Genomic DNA, 12,053 nt, shown 5'->3' on the forward strand with positions numbered 1-12,053 from the left:
CTGAACTGAAATGGTTATCTATTAATAATTGAGTGATTTCTCCTCTCTGTACATCAGGCTTTTGAGTCTCCCAAATGGATGGGGTTGCACTGGGAATTCTGTAGGACGTTATAATTCTATATAGTTTTTACTTACTGAGTAATGCTTAAATAACCTCCTCCCCTCACCATATACACATACACACCAGCACCAGCATCTAGTAATATTGGGAAGAATATTTAAAAGGTGAGAGGCTTCTGAAAGGAATCATAAATACCCCTGTCTGTTAGACCTAGCTCTCGTTACATGCATTTCTTACTTGTAAAGCTAAATAGCTAACTTCTGTTTTTCCTTATCTGTTTTCTGTCACTCTCTGAAACAAGTAACTCTGAGAAAATACATTAAGTTTACAGGAGATCTATTCATAGTTTAACTCTGGTGCTTCCAATTTTTCTAAACCAATTTGAATCTCAAGGTCCAAGGTAACTAGTTTGTAACTTAGAATGAAAAGAAATGTTGCCTTTTGTCTTCTGAACAGCTTTATGCCCTTATCTCTTACTCACACAAACTATAGCAAGCTTCCTATTGTAATATATGTCCATATATTTCATTATACCAAAAATAAATACGTAAATAAATAAATAGAGGCTGGTTTTGAAATTAGATAGTGTATAAACAGTGACATCTCAGGAGTTAAGAGACCTGAGTTCTAATCCAACCTATAATTCCTTTCTTATGGGACCTCAAGCAAGGCATATGACATAGTTATCCATCAATATAATTCAAGGATCTCTATGTGACTTTCCATCTCTGGTATTCTAGGAATCTGTGTAAAAATAGTGACGTTTCTGTGGGTATCAAGGCACAATCCATGACCCCTTTCAGGTAGTGCAAAATCAGATATCTAAAGAGGCTGGAATTCCCTATAAGTGCATAAAACGCTAGTTGAGTTGCACAAAATCAAACCAAATCTCAGATGCCCCCACTTTTCTACTCTTCTTGAGTCAATTGCTTCCTCAAAAGGTCACAGTTTTCTCCCCCTACTTCTCCTCAAGAATCCCAAGAATATAAGCTACATGTACACAACCACGCTGTTTGTAGAAAATGCCAAGTACTTTTATGGCCCACGCGCTTTGTCAAAGTTACTTCTGCTTGGAATGCCTGCTCCTTTTCCCCTCCACATAGAACTTTTACAATGATTCAAGTTCAGCCCAAATGTTTTTAAGCCCTTCAAACGTTTCCCAGGCAGAATTAGATGTTTCTTACCCTTGTATTATTCCTAAGACTTCTGGTGTTAAGTTATAAATTGCTACATATCTGTTTTACCTGCTGTTCTCTAAGCTCCCATGAAGAAATATTATTTATTGAATCTCTAATCTGAGCACTTAGCATAGTGATTAGTACATGGCAATTTTTCTATTAATGTTTTCTTAAATAAATTAATTATCATGGCGACTCTCATCAGGATCTAAGTAATAAAACCTTGCATCTTTCTTTGTTTCATCTCCCCTCTATCACAGATGTAATGTTTTATTAAAGGCACCATTTTAGTCTTTTGCTCATTACTGTATGAAATGAATTTCAATATTGGAATCCAGAGGCTTCCAACACCACATCCAGCACCACTAAATTTGGCCCTTGGCATTACTTCAGGACAGATGGTCTGTGACGGAGTAGGGGTGAAAAGAGCCCCAGCTGTGCCGTCCCTGGCCTGGCTGCTACCCTCACATTAAGGACTTCCATCCCTGCTCTTCTCTATCTGCATAACAGCTGATGCTAGAATCAGCACCATGCTCATTGGCAGATGTTCTGTTTGTGATCTTGCTATTAAATAGGCCCAAAAGGACAGGATGCTAAGCTCTGATAAATACTCTCTACCTACAGTGTACCACAGAGTGTCTCTGGCTAGTGAATTCCGAGAGAAAAAAGCAATCTTTTTTTAATTTAAAATACAAATGATATGGTAAAAATAAAATAATGTACTGTGTTGATTTAGGTACAGTCGGTAATTAAGAGATCGGCTCTTCCAAATGCATTGAATAGTGTATATTGTCCTCTATGGGTCAGTAAACTCCTGCAGAATGACACATCCTGCAGCCCTTCTTCCCAGGCTCATCAGCACTGCTGCAGTTCAGGGCTCATAATCTCTCAAAACAGCTTTCAGTTTCCCTTAATCACTCCATTCTTTCCCCTTCAAACTCTGTACATCCATCACCAAATCAATCTTTCTTGATTTGGTGTCACGGTCACACTGACCGTGATACTTTAACTCTCAAAGACTGTGTCCCCTTACTTCCTAAAAGATACATTTGTTTTGGTTTGTTTTAGTCCAAATTTAGGACATTCCATTCTCTAGCCTTAGCCGATCTTCAAAAACTTAGTTCTTTGCGCTTCCAGATATGCGCTCAACGTTCCAATTCAAATAAATGACTTGGCATTTCTTGAGTACATTTCCATCACTGTGGCCATGGTCAAGCTGTTACTGCTGGGAAAACCCTCCTACTCATCTCACACGTTCACTCTCAAGGTACAGTTCAAACACAATTTTTCTGATACTTCCAGCAGAAAATATTTTCTTTCCTATTAAATCCCCTATAGCATTTTTCCTGGTTTTTTAAATTATTATTTTTATTATTTTATTTTTTTGAGATGGAGTTTTGCTCTTGTTGCCCAGGCTGGAGTGCAATGGTGTGATCTCGGCTCACTGCAACCTCCGCCTCCTGGGTTCCAGTAATTCTCCTGCCTCAGCCTCCCAAGTAGCTGGGATTACAGGCATGTGCCACCACGCCTGGCTAATTTTCTATTTTTAGTAGAGACGGGGTTTTTCCATGTTGGTCAGGCTTGTCTCGACTCCTTACCTCAGATGATCCACCTGCCTTGGTCTCCCAAAGTTCTGGGATTACAGGTGTGAGGCACCGCACCTGGCCTTTCCTGTATTTTTATTCATTCACTCATTCAACAATATTGAGTAGCTACTCAAGGCCAAGAACTATTATAGAAACCAGGAAAACACATCAGTGAATAAAACTGACAAATTCCTTCCTCTATTCAAGCTTACATTTTAGTGGCAAGAGACAGATAATAAACAAACTAAATAAGTAAAATATAGAGCTTGTTATATGATAGATAAAAAAGAGACATGGAGTGGAGCGCTGGCAAAGGGCTGTCAATTTTAAATCGTATTCCTAGGAGCCCTCACTCCAAAGGTGGCTTCTGAGTGAAGATCTTAAGGGTGGGGGAGAAGAAACAGACTTAACAGCAAGTGTAAAAGCTGTAAGATGTGAAAAATCCAATGCAAGGAATCCTGTGATTAGTATACATGGATCATGTGGGAGAGTAGGCAATGAAGTCAGAGGTATTAGAGTGAGGTGGCACTAATGTATGTCCTTGTAGGCCACGGTAAGGACCTTTCATTTAGCTCCACTTGGAGTGGCAAATCTATCTCTGTAGCCCCGAAGTAAACATATGGCATACATATACCATGTATGTAAGAATAGTTTAATAATTTTCTTTTCAGATGTGTGGACAAAGTTTAGGAAACCCAATATGAGATAGTATAGTACCCAGTAATAGTAGTTGGAAACATCACTTCCCTAGGCCTAAAGTGGCAAGAGGATGGAGTAGTTATAAGAAAACAGGGATATCTTCATGGAGTGGGCAATGGGGCATCAGCTGTGGTCTTCCACAGAGGGATACAGCCGACATTTGGCCAGATAGAAGCAAGGGGAATACCTAGGTCTTACTCTCCTGCCCACCAATCTCTGGCTAGTGTCCTCACTGTTGAATCCAACCATAATCCAGAGATCAAAAAGTCTGACAGATGCTACCTAAAAAGTGCAGTGTCCTATGACATAAAACAGGGTAGAAAAGAATAAAAAGGATCTAGGGGACACAGAAGATATCCAGCTTTGGGATCTCTTGGTGAGATCTGAGCAGAGTTGTAACATGGCCTACCTTATAGTTCAGCAAGATAACTGTGTCTATTTTGTAGAGAATAACTAGAGAAAAACCAAAACAAAGTTGAAAGGCTACTGAAGTAAACTGAAAGATGATAGAATGCAGTCTCTTCTGTTGATTTCCAAATTTAAAAAAATCATCAAGATAATCAGACTAGAGTGGGTATGAAAGATGATGTGGTGGATATCAGATATGAGACAGGTACGAAATAGTCATCTAGAAAAGTCAGAGAGTGAGTATTCTAGGGCAATGTGTTATAATTTCTGAAGAATAATGAGAGTCTAAATGAGAACAGTGGCCATATAATTGATATGAGAGCAGTCTGAATGGTTTTGTGTTTTTCTCCATCACATTTGTCTGCACATATGCAGGTGGTAAGTAGGTGGAGAAGTGGGTTTAACCAGGGTGGGAACTGAAAATGCATGCCAAGGCATGATTATGTTGATTGGCTGTGGACTTTAAGCCATATAAGAGTAAAGTGAGGACATAAGAGAGTTTAGAAATTGTGAAACATGGTAATAACAATAGATTGGAGGCCTGGTCATGTCAAAGGATTATTGGAATTACAGTACTAGGTCAAGTGTGCTAGGAAGGTGAGTTGATGGAGTGAATGGGATGCTGGAAACTGAGATCATGAAGAAGTTGAAATTCTAGCATCGTAACATTAAGTGTACGATAGTGGCAGTGAGGGAGTGAGGTAGACTGAAAACAGGACCATTATAAGGGAGGAGATCAAGAAATTGAGATGCCAAAGTGTCAGAAGTATAACCTATGTGAATATTTCAATCATCAACAATTAAGGCAACATTAATGAGATAATGTCAGTAAACAAGGTTTTCAAATCATGAAATAAGGAGAAGGGATCAGGGATAGCAGATGACTGATTTTTTTGCATTCAGAGATACAATTCCTGATTGCATTCAGGTGGCAATATGGATGATTTATATCAAATTTAAAGTTGGAAAAATTTGTAGAGGAGGGAATGACAATGGTCTATAAACAGAACGGGAAAGCACGATGTTTATTTTACTGCCACATCAATTGTGAAGGGGTGTGGGAAGAAAATAGTAGCTACCTGAGAGGGCTAGAGGAGAAACAGTATCTTCAAGGGCAAACCAGTTTATATTAGAATAAGAAAAGAAGGAAAGTTACAGACGAGAGATAGGGGATGTCAAAAGTTTTATTTGACTGATCATAAGTCCTAGAGGGCTGGGTCAAAGTGTTGTAGTGCTTAGGAGGGGAGAAGGCAAAGTCAGAAAAAGAAAAGTATAGAATCATATAAATATATAACAACTAATAAAATCACTTTATATGATCACGGAATCAGAATTTCAGTGTCCAATAATCAAAACCCAAGCTCCTCCTGGATCCATTACAGAAAACTAAGTCTCAGAGAGTGAGAAAAGACCTTGCCTACAACTGTTCTCCTTAGCTCTAACCTTCTATTTATGCTTCCCATATAATGAATAACAGCAGTCAAACCATTAATGCAGAGATAATTAGTCCAAGATAATTAGGGAGAAATTTTTCTTCCTTTTGAAAGCCACCCAAAGTCTACAATTAAAGGTTCATTCAATTATGACAGTGCCCATATTCAACACAAGTCACACAGCCTGAAGACAAAACCTGCCCTTGAGAGAAACAAAGAAAAGTTTAAAGTCAAAATATTTCAAAGAAAGTCTGCTTCCAATTATATTTTATCAAATCAATTACCGTTAGGAAGAGCTTTCAATATATTTTATTCAGGAATTTCAATTTTTTATTCAGAGCTATAAATCAATTAATTAATCAATTATCATTAATTCAGCAACAATCCAAAACAGAATAGTAAAATGTTACACACAAAAGGCACAGAGAAAACTTTTGGAAGTACTGTGCATAATTACTTCCTTTTTTTTTTTCTTTGAGACACAGTCTCACTCTGTTGCCCAGGCTGGAGTGCAGTGGCACAATCTTGGCTTACTGCAAACTCTGCCTCCCAGGTTCAAGCGATTCTCGTGCCTCAGCCTCCTGAGTAGCTGGAATTACAGGCATGAGCCACCACGCCCAGCTAATTTTTCTATTTTTAGTAGAGACGGGGTTTTGCCATGTTGGCCAGGCTGGTCTCAAAACTCCTGACCTCAAGTGATCCACCTGCCTGGGCCTCTCAAAGTTCTGGATTACAGGCATGAGACACTGCCCCGGCCCATAATTATTTTCAAATTTTGAAAAACAAATTGAAAACATATCCCATTAGCTATGTTTGTGAAACATACAGTCTTTTGAAGAATTAAAAGAGAAGTCATGAAGATAACACAACCGTTTCCTCTGGAATTATAACGAAATCATACTCAATAGCATGTCCATAACAGACTATATTGTTTTATTATGCAAACCTTAATCTGGAAAATTCTAGGTTAGATATTTGATTCAAAAAATTACATTGATCTATTCAGGGAATTACATGAATTGCGTGCGACAGGCTGTAGCGACGGGCCATCAAGTTTAAACAACTGCAGACAGTGACTCATCTCTTGGAGCACATTTCACATGGCTTAATTGATAAAAACTATGAAAAAAGCCACAAGTATGTACTTTATAAATAGTTGTGCTTATGGACATTGATTTCCTTTAAAAATAAATATTTCTTCCTACAAGGTAGTCCTTTTCAATCTATCTGACCTTGAAATAGCTATAAAGTGTTGTGTGTGGGAGGCTGCAGGGGACTGGCTGGAGAAAGAAACGGTGATGAAAAGTAGTAGGATCCACCTACTCTCACTCACATACATTATCCCATTTAGACAACAAGAGGCAGGGTAATTATCCCCATTTCATAGATGAGAAAACCAAAATTCAGAAAAACTAACTTGTTCAAGATAAAACAGATACCAAGTGGCAGAACCAGGATTTGAAAACCAGATAAATCTGGCTTCAACATCTACATTTTCCACACAGGCTGGGTGCGGTGGCTCACGCCTATAATCCTAGCACTTTGGGAGGCCAAGACAGGTGGATCACATGAGGTCAGGAGTTCGAGACCAGCCTGACCAATATGGCAAAACCCCATCTCTACTAAAAATACAAAAATTCACCTAGCACGGTGGCGCACGCCTGTAATCCCAGCTACTTGGGAAGCTGAGGCAGGAGAATCGCTTGAATCAGGAGGGTGGAGGTTGTAGTGAGCCAAGATCGCACCACTTCCCTCCAGCCCTGGCGACAGAGGGAAACTCCATCACAAATAAAATAAAATAATAAATTTTCCACACAAATAAGACTCCCTCATAACATTTCAAATAAACATGATTCTTAAGTGGTTGTTTATATTTTATATCATTGACATACTGTGATGATGAAATGTGATCAAGAACTATTTGATGATTAATAAGCTGTGTTATTTTGTCATTACAGATTATAAGACTATCAAGATGGCCTCATGAGTTAAAATGTCTGTTTAACTCTTCTGAATTAAAATGTTATGTTATGGCAAAGCAATAGCAATAAATCACATTTATATAACACTTTATAGTTTCAAAATATTTCCACATAGTCTACCTCCTTGTGATTCTGTTCTCATAACAACTTGTGAAGTAGGCAGAACTGATATTATTACCACTATTTTATATTTGGGAAATTGAGGGACAGAGAACTTTGCTCAAATCAAATTAATGAAGAGCCCATATGAAAACACAGGTAATTCATTCATCGATGTATGTACTCTTTTAACAAATAATTTTACATATCTATTATGTGACACACACTCTTATTTCTTAAGTGATATCTAAGCTATTACTCATTCCATTAGTTCAAACCTTATATTACAAGATATATTAGATACGTTAACGACAGTGCCTACCACCCCTGACACCTTTTCAAATCCCAACCTACCACCTCTACTAAGAAAAGCTGATGTCGTTTGTTCTTTGAGTGAGTTCACCAATTTGGACTGGTCCAAGAGCAGCAAATTCATTCACTGGCTGCTACCATACAAAGTAGTCTAGTATGAAATATCTGCTCACAGGGGCAATGGCTGTTGAAAAGGCCAATTAGATCATCTTCCTTTGGAATTTGAATAGGAAAACATAGAACAAAAAAATAGCTTTTGGCAGGAGAAGCATAAAAAAGAAGACACTTAAAAAGAATCAGAAACTGAGCAAATAGGAATTCCAGACCTCTGAGTTAAATGCCAGACTTAATAGAACAGAAGTCCTTGTTCTTATGCTGGACACATAGCATTGCTGGCTAATATATTTAACATAAATTAAAACTATTAAAAAAAAGATAAAGCAAGAAAGAGAAATATTCAGAGGCCAGAAATGAAAAATAAGCCCAGAGCAACAGCAATGAGCAAGAGGCCACACTGCCTCTGGGAGAGTAGGGGTATATGCATTAGTAGCTTAAACATTTAATGCTACATGCAAAAACTAGCCAAAACTTCAGTTCCCACATATAGAGAGGATTGTAGCTGGGCTCTTAAGTACAAATGAGAAGCCAAACTTAGTGCTGCTTTGTATATATACGGGGTCCTAAAATCTCTGAAAATCCCTGCCCACTTACCAACAAAACCTGAGGTCATAGGCATGAACAGTCACCAGTAATAGACTGAGATCTTACAGGAAAAATAACTAATGAGTAGTAGGCTTAATACCTGTGTGAAAAAATAATATGTACAACAAACCTCCATGACATGAGTTACCTACATAACAAACCTGTACATCTACCACTGAAGTTAAAAGTTAAAAATAAATAAATAAAATTAAAAATTACAAAAAAAAGAGAGCGATAATGAGATACTCGTCCTTTACCTATGTGGAGCTCAAGTTTACGCTATCTGAAATATTTGGAAAAACCCTAAGGAAAAAAACTGACATAAAAATTAGAACTAGCAAACTCCTTAGGACCTAGGCAGAGGCAACTATAAAACTGCTCCCTTGGAGAAACTTACGGTATTCAGCATTTGCATAAGACTCCCTAAGAAGCTGACCCCTGAAGATGTTCTTACAAATATCAAAAGCAGACAAACAACAGACTTGCCAAATGGGAAAATTCATATGCATGGAACCGCAAGAAAGAGAGAGAGAAGTATTTTTATGTGTTTATAATGCTCAAAATAATCAAAAGTGAAACCAAACCAATAAAAAAGAAAAAGAATGGATCATAATATAAAGGTAAGTAGCTTTGACCATCAGTGAACTTCTTACCAGCAAAAATTGAAGCAAGTCTGCTTCTGGAATAATATTATTACAGTGTTGAGGTGTTGAGGGGAAAAAACCTGTCCCCAAATTAGATACCCAGGTAAACTATAATTCACATCAGTCGATAAAATAAAGATATTTCTAAAAAGCAAATGCTGAGTGAAAGCACTATCCATGAAATTTACAGAAAGGAAATATACTTAAGAAAGAAAGTGAAGCTAGAAGGAAGGAATCATATGTAAGAAGCAAACATAAGTAAAGAAATAAAAAGTATTGAAAACAAACTTAAGTATTCAATGTAAATTTTAAAAATGATAATTATTTAGCATTTGTGGAATGAAAATACTAGATAATTATATGGAAGGCCAGAGGGGAGAAATTAAGATGGTTGTTAAACTCAGGTTTTTTTGTTGTTTGGGAGAATGATAGAAACATTATTTAGTTTATCAGACAAATATCAATCAAATAGGTATATTAAAATACAGTGGAAACCACTAAAATAACATAAATATTTAACTTAAAAAGCAATAGGAAAACAGAGAAAATAGGCCAGGTGTGGTGGCTCACACCTGTAATCCCAGCACTTTGGGAGAACAAGGATGGGGGGTGGATCATGAGGTCAGGAGTTCAAGATCAGCCTGGCCAAGATGGTGAAACCCTGTCTGCACTAAAAATACAAAAATTAGCCAGATGTGGTGGCGGGCACCTGTAATCCTAGCTACTCGGGAGGCTGAGGCAGAGAAGTGCTTGAACCTGGGATGCGGAGGTTGCAGTGAGCCATGATCATGCCACTGCACTCCAGCCTGGGCGACAGAGCGAGACTCCATCTCAAAAAAAAAAAAAGAGGTAAAATATAGACAGTACAGACAAAAAAAGACAATTCTATCAATCCAACAGAGGGCAGGAAAGGCTGGAAGAAAAAAAATGAGAAAACACAAATTTTTCTTGTAAAAATAAGTTCAACTGTATTAGTAATATATAAAATATAATACCTCTGAACAATTTTAAAATAGAGGAAACATTTGTGAATTATGGATATATGTTGTGTATGTGTGTTTGTAAGTAAAAAATATAGAAAACAAAACACTCCCAGTTTGTATCAATGATTGCTTCTCAAAAAGAGGAAAAGCAATTAAACTGGGAATTGGGGCAAAGGGTTTCAACTTTATCTGTAGCATTTTGTTTCCCTTAGAAAAAAAGTCTTTAACCAAATATGACAAGATTATCGGTTGTAAATTCTGGGTGGTGAGTACATGGGTATTTTTAAACAGCATGTTTGTCCTTTGATTTCTCTTTCCTTCTTTTCTTTCTCTCTCTCTCCTTCCTTTTTTACTTCCTTTCTTTTTCTTTCTTTCTTCCTCTCTCTTTCGCTCTCTTTCTCTCTCTCTTTCTCCCTTCTTTCCTTCCTCCCCCTCTCTCTTTCTTTCTTTCTTTCTTTCTTCTTTCTTCTTTTTTTTTTTTTTTTGAGACAGGGTCTCACTCTGTCACCCAAGCTATAGTGCAACGGTAAGATCATACCTCACTGCAAGTTTGACCTCCTGGGCTCAAGCAATCCTCCCTCCTCAGCCTCTGGAGTAGCTGGAACTACAGGGGTGAGCCACCACACCTGGTCCTGTGCTTTATTATTTTTAATGTCTCTATTTTTAATTAAAAGTGGTAAGCTCATATGAATAGTAAATTACTGAAGTAAAGGTCCTGAACTCCCGCTTCTGCTAGGTGGCAGTAGATAACTCCATCCTTGGGGCTTCCAGGAAATATTCCTGGGTTCCTCTAAGACTTGTTAATTGTTTACTGACATGTATGTTGTTAAAATAAATTCACTTCATTTGAAGTAGCTTGAGAAAACTCTCTATTGCTTTTCATTAAAAATAATTTACTATGCACATAAACATGTAGGTCCAAGAAACCCTAATAGTAGATTTGAAAAAAGATCAATATCATCACTAATATATAAGCTTTGTTTTATCGGATTTGACTTGATTCAATGTAATTCAATAAACATTTACTCAAGCAGGCACTAAGCCAGATGTGGTGAATATGAAGATGTATAAAACATGAATGTATCTTTCAAGTAGCCTATCCATTGGTGGAGTGATAGACAAATGGGGAAAAAGAAAGACTTACAATACATAGTAACAAATATAAGAAAAGAAGCCAGCGTGTATGGAAAAGATCCAGAATTGATGTACTGAGAGAGGTTTACTCAGAGGCAATGACATCAGAGTGGTGATTTGAAGAATAAATGGGAATTTAATTCCATCCGTTTGACTCAAGATGCATCTGAGGCTATTTTAGTTACCGTTAAAACATAAAACTGGGAAGAATAAAAAAAGTCATTTTTAATTATCAGAAAAAACATATTCTTACAAATATATCTACATGACTCTGAGGGTCCTAGAAAAAGCTGAAAGCTTCTTTTGGCTGAATGAATTGCCTCACCAGACAACTCAGACACATTCAGATTCCTCAGAATTGATTTTTTAGTTCATTTGCAAGATTATGCTTATATTATTTACTTAATTTAACAATTGTATATTTATTTTTCACTGTTTCAAATATAATATCTTTGGCTACACATAGTAGAAATTTGCTAAAAATGGAATTAAACAATAAAAAATTATTCATTTACATATAAATAGAAATTTAGAGGTAAAACAGGACCCATTGAAATATGACTAATGGTTTAACAGTGTAAGCAAGAGTGCGGATGGAAAAATTCCCGCCATCTCTTTACTTTGCTGTCTAAAATCTTGTCTTCAATGACTAAATGATTACTGTATTAGTCATGTTCTCCAGAGAATCAGAACCAATAGTAATGGGGGGAAAGGGTTTCGACTTTATATATAATTCGTTTTATATTTACCTGGATATTTACCTATACTCATGTTCTTCATTCCTTCCTGTTTATCAAGGGTTTTATTTCATATAATTTCTTTACAGCCTGAG

This window comes from Gorilla gorilla, chromosome 2 (assembly GCF_029281585.2).
Source record: "Gorilla gorilla gorilla isolate KB3781 chromosome 2, NHGRI_mGorGor1-v2.1_pri, whole genome shotgun sequence".
NCBI lineage: Eukaryota > Metazoa > Chordata > Mammalia > Primates > Hominidae > Gorilla > Gorilla gorilla.